This window comes from Coenobita brevimanus, chromosome 12, assembly GCF_032717465.1.
Source record: "Coenobita brevimanus isolate Jiangsu-jjx chromosome 12, ASM3271746v2, whole genome shotgun sequence".
Classification (NCBI taxonomy): Eukaryota; Metazoa; Arthropoda; class Malacostraca; order Decapoda; family Coenobitidae; genus Coenobita; species Coenobita brevimanus.
The window spans coordinates 2,943,933-2,955,000 of NC_136965.1; positions in this window are offsets into that span (position 1 = coordinate 2,943,933).

Sequence of the window (11,068 nt, forward strand, 5' to 3'; positions counted from 1 at the left end):
ACAGTACTGTGATTGGTATGTGTGTGTGTGTGTGTGTGTGTGTGTGTGTGTGTGTGTGTGTGGATTCAGCGTCTTTTTGTTTTTTGTTTTTTTGTGGTTTGCTCCTGTCGTTTTGGTGTCTGCTGGTGCTGCGTCTTTTATATGTTAATTTATTGTCGTTGCTGTCCTGTCGTTTAACATATTTTTAAAGGCCTGAAATGATAATCTAGTAAAGGCGCCTCGAGATGCATGGCTCAGGGACATACATATTTTTTATTTATTTATTTGGACAAGAAATGAATGCGTGAGGCCATGGCGACGAGCACATATAGGAAGAACGAGAACACCATCACCAAGAGAGAGAGAGAGAGAGAGAGAGAGAGAGAGAGAGAGAGAGAGAGAGAGAGAGAGAGAGGGTTTATAAATAGATAGATAGAGAAGTAAATAGATAATAGACAGAAAAGATATAGATAATAGAGAGATTCAAATAATTGACTGACAGAAAGATTGTGATAAGCAGATGGACATAGGCAGCTAGGTGGGTAGTTGATAGATGGATAGAGAGAGGTAGATAGATGGGTAGAGAGAGAGAGACAGAGAGAGAAGAGAAGAGAAGAGAAGAGAAGAGAACTCCCTAGAGATACGTAACATCGCGTCAACACATACCCCTCATAGTGAAAGGAGGAGGCTTGGGGTTAGGTCCATGAGGGAGTGAGTAATCGCCATAGAGGGAGTGCATTATAAATTCTAAGCAGGTCATGTATGGGGGCAGTGGGGGTTCTGGCTCTGACCTGGGCATTAAATTTATAGACAGACCCACCTTCGCCTTGCAGATGAGCCGACACGCACACCTCTACCTGGCACACTCACCTGTTTTTCTTTTAGGTCAATATGAGGTGAACGAGAGTAAATGTTGACCTTCCTTTTATCTATCTACTGTATCTATCTGTTTTATCTGCCTGTCTATCGAGTAAATGCAAAATCTTATTGTCTCGAGTAAATGCTAGGCCTTATTCTATCTGTGCTTATCTGTTTGTATCTTTCTTTTGCCTGTCTTCCATCCTATCTACCTTTCTGTCTGTTTATTTATCACTCTGCCTACCTGTCCTCCTTGCTACCTATCTCTACCTACCTACCTACCTACCTTCTTATCTCAGTGCCCATCCATCTATCTATCTTCCTACTTTACTATTTATCTATCTACTTTTCTGTTTATCTATCTGTTTATCTATAGCCACCCACCATAATCCCAGAGGAGGTGGTCACAAACAAATCGCCTCCATGTAACCCTGTCTTCCTCCATCAGGCTGCCTTCCCTCCGATTCTCGCTTCTTGGACCTTCTTACAATTTATTTTCATTTTTCTTGAGCCAGGTTTACACCTTAAGTATTTCTCTCTCTCTCTCTCTCTCACACACACACACACACACACACACCAACTGATGGACGTTTCTCTGCAGCCCTCACATCTGACCCAGCATTCAGCACTAATATCCACTATCTTTGTTGTGATATGCTAGGGATAACACATACAGATCTGGTGTTGTGGTACAGGTGTTTTAATGACTCGCAGGTGGAGTCATGCAGAAGTAAAACACAAGCACTCAGTTCAGATCCACAAAATATTCCGTGCAGTAGCCGGGATCGAACCTGCTATCACTAGTCCACCTCTCTGTCCACTCCACCATCACTTCCCTAGACCTTCCGACGTGTGTGTGTGTGTGTGTGTGTTTTATTGCTGTACTTATAATGGGTAATGAGTAATGATGGGTGAATGTATGTGTTAGATTTCCTGAGCACACTTGATAGTTCTCCACCTCTTGTACTTTTCTGTTCTTGTTTATGGATCCTTCCCACTCCTTGTGTTTGTTGAAGGTAATGATGATATGATTACTTCTGTGTGTGTGTGTGTGTGTGAAAGGGAGGGTAGATGATGGTGGTGGTGATGATTATGTCTGTGGGTATCAGAGGCTGGGTAGGGAAGAGGGTTGTGATGACGTGTGTGTGTGTGTGTGTGTGTGTGTGTGTGTTAGGGTGGGTGGGTGAGAGGGCCGGCCAAGGATAAGTCACCGCGTCTTTGGGAAACTCGTGGCCGGGGACTTGGCTGATTTATGACCATCTTTCCGATTTATTGTACAGTAATGGAGAAAAGTGCTAAAACAAACTGTAAATTGCGAGCCATGTTAACCTTTTAATGCCTGATACGTGTTCAGTGTATCTCTCATCTCGTAACTCCACACTGAACTGATATTAGAGACGTGGCTGTAACAGTACAAATAAACTGAACGCCACTGTCAAGGTGGAGAACATGTGTACAATAATGTATCGCCGGTCATAACTGCTTGATTTCTCAGCCCCTCTCCCGCGCTGCCTGACGTACAGTGAAGAGCTCTACTGTTTTTGCACGATACAGAGGGAATTATAAAACAAACCCTTATCGTAGAACCTTATTTAATCATTCCATTGGTGTTGCTATAGCAGTCACAAAGAAAATCAAGTTGTATAGGCCGCATCATTGAGATTAACAGGAATCATCAGCGAGTCTCCCTTTATGGCGGCGTGTGGCAAGGAGCGGCTAGCCAGCGGGCAGGAATCGTTTAAACTTTAGCTCTTCCTTCCTCGCTACAAAACTATAATTATTGTGTTAGTACCGGGACCTGGAGGGCCGCCCATACCCAGCTGGAATTTACCCGCCCATTTCTACACTTTCTGACCGAGAAAAAGAGAATTATACTTTTAATTTATTGCTCATTTACAGAATAATGGCGCGATTTGTTTTGATATTTTACTTGAATATAGATTTAAAGAATAATGATGCGATTTGTTCTTATTTTTTGCTGGAAATTATCGCTCACTTACAGAATAATGGTTCGATTTGTAATTTTGTTTGAGTTTATGGCTGATGTACAGAATAAGGTGGTAGATGGGGCGCCCATCATCCACTCGCTGGATGTACTGTTGTCTACTTCATCCCTCATGTCTGTCATTCGTCTTCTGTGTCTGTCTCTTTTTATTTCTCCCATCCCTCCTGTTACTATTTATTACTTTTCTTTCCACCTTGGGTGGCTCTACATTAAGTGGCAAGCCAAATGGTTTCTTGTAACTCAGGAACCATTTGCAACACTGGGTGGGTAACAGTCAAATAAGAAGGTGACGTGGGGTATTCTTTGGTGCCCCTGTAAAGTGGGTGGAGAGATACAAATGTGGGGTTCACCCAGAAACCAAACCTTCACACAAAACCCCGCGCCTCGCTGTGGCGAGGCATTGTCAGCCGCATGGGAACGGTTCACAATACGAGACGGCCCTGCAGGGGCGGTTGCATGCCTACAGTTGATGGGTCTGCTCGATTAGATAGACAAGTTGCACAACAACCAAATAAGGACGTGATTTGTGTTGATATTGTTTGAATTTGTTGCTGATTTTTACAGAATAATGATGGGCTTTGTTATGATTGTTAAAAACTGCCGATTAACAGACTGGTGATGCGATTTGTTTTGCTGTTTTGCTTGAAAATTGTAATGATTTATTGACGAATAACGATGGAGTGCACTGTGATAGTTTGCTTGAATTTTTGACTGACATAGAAAAATGGTGCTATTTCTTTTGATATATCTCTTGTGGCCTGGGATTCACACTTTTAATCCAATGGCGGTTCTACGAATTTGTTGATGCCATCTCTACACGATTTCGTTCAGCTTATGATGATGATGATGATGATGATGATGATGATGATTATTATTATTAACTTGAGAAATCAAATATCCTTAGTTAATCCCTTCAATACCAAATGTTTCAGATGAATAAAATCGTCTGGTAAAATCCGTGTATTTTCATCTACAAAGTTACCTAACCAAATGTCAGATTAAGGCGTTGGTTTGTCTAGTAACCAAGGAGACTCATTCGTACCTCGTAACTAAGGCTTATTCAGTTTTCATGCTCTCACGGCTTAAAGTTGAAGGAAGGAGATAAACAATAGCCTTGGGAAACAGAAAGCGTTGTGGTGAAGATGTTAACCTATTCAGTACGAGTGTGTTTTTCCGAAGTTCAAGAAAACAGCAAGAATGAGAGAGAGAGAGAGAGAGAGAGAGAGAGAGAGAGAGAGAGAGAGAGAGAGAGAGAGAGAGAGAGAGAGAGAGTCACTGAAAATTCACTAATCCATCTCGCCACTCCGAAACGTGGCATGCAAATCCCATAGAGTTTTAGCAGCGGTAGGAAGACACTTAAGATATTATACCTATTTAGTAATGCGTCTAATCTACTAACATTTTTAAATTCTAATCAGGCTGCCCCAAGACGATTTTACTCAGGTTCGGAAGGATGGGTGAAGGTGTTTGGAAGGCTGTATCTAATCGACTAGTTCAAATAAATCGCTCTGAAATTGAAAAAAATCGTCAGGAGAAAAAAGAAGCTAAAAAAAAAAATCGGAGTAACAGGGGTAACTGATTCCTCGTTTCCTTTAACCATTCGAGTTGTTATTATTTATTTTATTTATTTATTTATCCTCGTCGCGGTGAAAAAGATGCCTGAGTGTGAGTAAAAATTTAGGCTTTGTTTTGCTGAAGGGTTAGTGGATATTATATTTATTTATTTTTATTTTATTTTTTCCACCAGTACGAGAGGTTTAATAGAAGCGTCTCTCTCTCTCTCTCTCTCTCTCTCTCTCTCTGTAATCCTGGTTTTGGACCCCTCTCACCCGTTAGTGGAAGAAATGGTCAGGATGATATTTGTACACTTTCCTTCACTTATAACTACAACAAGAGGTGGTGGGCTGGGAGTTTTATGTGGCACTAGTGTATTTGGCTAGTTCTTACATCTCCTGTGGTCCTTGAATGAAGTTACCACCTGTCGTGATTATCAGATTGTTACCTGAACGCAAAACAATTAATTTCAGATTGTTACCTGATAGCAAAACTGACTTACGTTAATTTCCACCTGTAGTCATTATCAGATAGTTACCTGGAAGCAAAACTGACCTACGCTAATTTGCACCCTAGTATACTGTGCGAATGTATGTTTAAGTGCTCGAGACTGAAGCTGAGAATCGAGTACTTGTAATGCAAGGTTTATACGTCCTTGTCTGTCCTGTAATATGAAACCGTGTAATTACCAGAATATCTCTTACTTCTCACCAGCTGAAAGAAAATATACCTAATTCAGTAAGGGATAGATGTGAAAGTATCATCACATCTGTTGTACCGGCCTCCCGTACTGAATAGGTTAATGAAGCTACCTGTAAATCCAACAAATCTATCTTGAAATGTCTCTACTAGACCAATACAACCATCTGGTTATAAAAAAAAAGAATAATGTTTTTTGAAAGTTTGTCTGTGTTTATTTGTCCGTTTGGAAATTAAAGGGTAGCTATGTAGAGGGTTCCAGAGGGGTCTAACAGGGGTGACTTTTTTATTGAGAATTTATTTGTGTGAAAGTTGCTAAAGTGGCGCCCCCGTTGGCCAAAATTACTGTAGAACAAATCGTCGCTAATAAAGTCAACATGGTGGAGTATGGGGGCAAATTACCATAGAGTTTTTTAGTTTCTTGCACAGCCATCTCAATAATACAGCAGTTTGGTTAGGTAGGCAGATGGGTGGGGTGGGGCAGGCAGGGTTAGGTGTGTGGGTGAGTGGGTGTGTTGGGGCCAGTTAGACCAGCTTGGGTGGGTGGGTAGTGGGAGATTAGGTCCATGGGGAATAGATGGGTGGGCAGGGTCGGTGGGTGGGTGGGCAGGGTGGTAGTAGGAAAAAAAAGGGGGAATTGGTGGTTGGGTGGGTGGGCATGATAGTTGGGTGGGTCCATGGTGTGAATAGATCCATGGTAGAAATAAATCCATGGTAGAAATAGGTCCACGATAGAAGTAGGTACGTGGCAAATATATCCTTGGGGAAATGGGCCCATGGTGGAACATAGGTCTATTGGGTGAAATTGTAGAGGGTCGTCTCTCACAGGGGGGATGGCCTCTGTAGCACCAAGCAGTGTCGGTATGCACACTCATAATATTTCCCGGGCAGCGGCGGGATCTCGTGTAGTAAAAAGTAAAATGAACCAGAAGACGTCCTCGAGCTATAAAGGGTTAATTCTCAGCAGGCAGTAAAGTAAGGAGGGAAGTTATGCTCGTCCCCGCCCCCTTGGTATTTAGTTGATGGGTCTTTGCACACTGTATAACCCTAGTGATCACATTACACACGCGTAACAGCATCCTAGTGGCCTGCCCGTACCTTTATCTCAGACTGGCTGTATTGCTAAGATGGTTATGAGACACTCCCTCCGCCCCACGCCTCGCTTCTCTCTCTCTCCGTCTCTCTCTCTCTCTCTCTCTCTCTCTCTCTCACACACACACACACACACACACACACACACACACACACAGAGATTCTCTCTCTCTCTCTCTCTCTCTTTCTCTCTCTCTGTTTATCTACCTATCTATTTCTTTATTCCCATCTCTCTGTCTGCTTGTCTCTTTGCAATTATCTATTTATCTAACTGCTTGCATCTATTTATCTACCTCTCTGTCTATTTCTGTCCGTCTGTCTACAGTATCTGAACATTTATTTTTATACCTGAATATCTGTTGCCCGACGTCGCATCATGTGAAGGGTGGAGAGGAAATGGTTATGAGACAGTGCGACCGCCTCCCGCCTGTTGTTTTACGTCTACTCTCTCTGCCTATGACTGGCTGGTAGGATGTGGCGCGTTTTGAAGGTGTAGAATTGTTTGGAAGCTGTAGTGTGTGTGTCTTGTATGTAGTAGTGGTAGTAGTGATGGTGTTGGTGGTGGTAGTAGTAGTAGTAGTAGTAGTAGTAGATGGAGTTGCAACCCCAGGCTTATTTGGACGTAAACCCAGTGGACAGCAGGAACCCGGCCACTTAATCCGAGGGCTCCCAGACATCTTTTGCTGAAATTGTTAGAGACCCCTCATCAACTTGCTGTTGATGTTCAGATCCAGGATTTTTTTTTTTTTTTAATGCAAGGAAGAAGGAACCAAAGGCTAGAAACCTGCAAGAATGTTCCAAGAAAAAAGAAAGAAGCAGAGAGCCAAATTCAAGATCCGTTCACGTCGAGATTCCTGGACACACTGTCTTTAAAAGACTGGGGGTCATAGGCAGGGGGAAATACAGACAGAGGAAGATGGTCCATAGGTGACCTGTTGCATACATGAAGGACTGGGAGTATCGGTTAACTATTGCATTAGGGAGTTGGACAGAAAAAGGATGAGAGACGGATGTTACGCTCCCATGGAAGGGGGATGCAAGCAGAGAATTTCGAAGAGCATTTGCCATTAAAGTAACGATAGAAAAGAGATGAAGGTGCAACTGTGGGGCGATGAGACAGAGGTCCTCTATAATTTATTCTTGTTATCTCCAGACGGGTTTATTCAAGGAGAGACTTTCAATCTGGAGAAAAAATATATCCTTAATTAAACTCGTCAAGGCTGGAGATCATCCCTAAGCTGAATAAAGTCATCTGATGTGAGCGAATAAAAAAAAGCTCCATTATTATAGATACTGATTTCCTGCGTTAAAATCAGCCGCCGCCTTCCATATTGCAAAGACTGTGTTGCAAGAATAAGATGGCAACTGCAACGCAACCCGAACACCCCATCAACATGCAGACGATGCTCGAGCCAAAGATTAATTACCCCATGACATATCAGCAACGATCTCTTTTTCTTTCTTCTTTTTCCTTTCTATTTTGTTCATTCTCTTTTCCCGCTTTCTTTCGTCATTTCTTGCCTGTGGATTATTAGCAGCCATCTTCTGTTTTGTTTTTCTTTCTTCTTTCTCTCATATTGTTTTCTCTTTCTTTTTCAATTTTCCTTCTTCCCTTTTCTTGCCATTGACATCAGCAGTCATCTCCCATTTTTCTTTTTCCTTTCTTTCTTTCTTTCTTTCTTTCCTTCTTCTTTCTTTCTCCTTTATCTTTCTTTTTTTGTGGGTCCGGATGTGGTAGGTAGTTAGGAGCCATTAGGAGGGGCCACTCAAGTACATCTGTAATAATCCGTAATTACAAATGTGAGTTAGGATGGAAGCGTTTAATGGTCACCGGGAGTCGCATTTATAAACGATCCGATCCAGAGTTATAAGGAATCAAAACCCACTTCATTTATAAACGATCCGATCCAGAGTTATAAGGAATCGAAACCCACTTCATTTATAAACGATCCGAACCAGAGTTATAAGGAATCAAAACCCACTTCATTTATAAACGATCCGAACCAGAGTTATAAGGAATCCAAACCCACGTCATCTATAACCATCTCCATAACAGGAAAAATCGTCTTTTTTTTTTTTTTCATATTCTTCACTTTGTTATTCACTTTAATTTGACTCTGAAGGATTTGGTGGCTGTGTAAATGAATGAAAGTGTATAGCCAGGCATTCTCAAACATACTTAAGCTTAGGAGGGTTTGTGAATGAGGCCTGAGGGGGTATAATTTCAGAGTTACAGTCGGTGAAACAAGTCAAGCTGGGTACGGTGAATTTCGGAATAAACACAGAGTTTTCAGTCAGTTCGAAATCATTGGTATATGTGGGTGCAAGATATGATAGTAAATGAATTAGTTATCGTGTATGTAATTCGTCTTTTTGTTATATATAGCTGAGAACATCTTAATATTTGACATTCATTGCCTCAGAATTTTTCGTTCGTGTGTCTGATTGTCTTGCGCTTGGAATGCTTAGGTGCCTTTTTATTTTTTTATTGGTTTACTTATTTACTTAGCTCTTCCATTACGTCTACTTCACACTTAAGTTATGTCCGTCACTTTCCTCCCTAACGCATCATATCAAAGAGCATCACCAGTGGGCAGAGAAACATACCAAGCCCCTCTCAGCCTAGGAATATTGGATAGCAGAGGGAAGTGAGAGGGAGAAGAGGTAAAATATTGTCGTAACTTTTGTCTGCGACTGTACATTGCCATTCGGCCTGTATTATTAAGGCTTATCAATGGGTTGGCTTGGGGGAAGGCTTTGGGGACATATTCACAAACGTTCTTAAGCCTGGGTCATATATAAGAAAGATTATGTATACCTTTATCTGTATCTATTTTTACATTGCTTATACCCCTATCTTTACTCAACAAAGCCACCAGACTTAAGAAAGAGTTCATATTAAAGTGAAAAACTAAGGGAGGATCTGTGATAATACGTCTAATGGAGGTGTCTTTGTGGTAAAAAATTAATTAAGATCTTTTATAACTGTGACCCCAGATGGTTGGGTTGGGCTGGTTGGTAGCGGGAAGGGAGGTAATTGTTGCAGACCCAGTGGTTGTTGTGGTTGTGCAGGAGTGTTGTGGTGGATGGTAGTGGTGATGGTTGTCTTGGGGGTGTTGAGTGGTTGTGGTTGCTGTGCCTGTGGGAGGAGTGGTGGTGGTTGTGATGGTAGGAGTCATCGAAGTGGTGGGGGTAGTGTTTGTGGTGGTGTTGGTAGTAGTGGTGTAGGTGATGATGGAAGGATTGATGGTGGTGGTGGTGGGGATGATGATGATGATGATGATGGAAGAATATTGTGGTGGTGGTGGTGTTGATGGTGGAAGGATTGTGGCGATTGTGATGCAAGGATTGGTGGTGGTGGTGGTGTTGATGGTGGTAGGAATATGGTGATTGTGATGCAAGGATTGGTGGTGGTGGTGGCGATAGTGGTGGAAAAATTGTTGTTGTTTTTGTTGTTGTTGGTGGTGGTAGTGATTGTAATGGAAGGAATGATAGAGTTCGTGATGGTAAATTTGATGGTGGTGTTGGAAGGATTAGTTTTTTTTTTTTTTTTTTTTTAATATGTCCGACTCTGGGCATAGGCTTTACAGCCTGCTCTTAAGGTCCAGTAGTCCTCCTACATACCATACACCTCTCTACATGTCACCACTTCGGCGCTAACACCCACCGTCCATATTGAATACATGCTAGGGCTGTCTCATACAGGACTGGTGTACTGGTATTAGCGGGGGTACTTTTATGACATGTCGGCGGGTCATCTGGTGTATGAGGAAAGTCTGCTTTTATGAAATTCAAATCCTTAAACTGTTCCCTGCCCCAGCCAGGATTCGAACCTGGGTCCATCAGGACTGCAGGCCGCCTCTCTACCGATTCAGGATTCAGGATTGATAGTAATGGTGATGATGGAAGGATTGATGATGATGACGGTGGAAGGATTGGTGGTGATGATGGTGGAGGACTGGTGATGGCAGTAATGGTGAAGCAATGATGGTATTTGAAAGTGTGCAAGTTTGAGAGGTGTTTGTTATTGTTAGGTACATAGGACAGAGGATATATTTATCAGCATTCCACATCCTTATCATTGTCATTAGATCTGTACAAAGGCTGGAGTTATATCCTGTGTGTGTCCTTGTCTTGTGATTTAGTATTGAATGGCAGGGTGATGGGGGCTGTAAGAGAGAGATGAGCCTGGGGTTACTGCTATTGTTACTCTTCCTACTACTACTACTATCACCACCACCACCATTACTACTACTGTTACCACCACCACCACCACCACCACCACCACCACCGTTATTCGTCCTATCAGTTACCTCTCACTGGTAGTACAGGTTACAGTCAACAGATGACGTTCATTCGTTACTATCGTGGGACCAATGTAGTAATTATTTTAGGCGATAAATGACAGGTGAGGAGGCATAGTAATTTACAAGGCCAGATAAATAATGTGTGTCCGGTTGGCGCGTCCTTGCTCTCCCGGCGACAGTCAACGAGTCAGCTCTCCAGGGACGAGCTTACCAAACAGTCATCACCTAAGCTTTCTAGGGAAAGCTCACCAAACTCACTGTCATAATCTCAGCTCTCTAGAGTTTGTCTCACCAGTGTCTTAGGCTTTGTATTCAGGACTAATGTTCAGAGTTCATAGAGAGAATCAGGAAGAGGATACAGTACTTTTGTTGCTGATTGTACATCTGGGGACGTGAATGTAAATTTTGCTTCATAAATATTGATTATCTACCCTCAGGAGAAAGAACAGTGACCTTTAACTCATCCATCAGTGTAGAGTTTTCCCGGGGTGAAGTGTTGTCATTGAAATACCAGTCTAACCCATCAACCCAGCACACCAGAACAAGGGGTGTGAGAAAACAGGGATGTGAGATA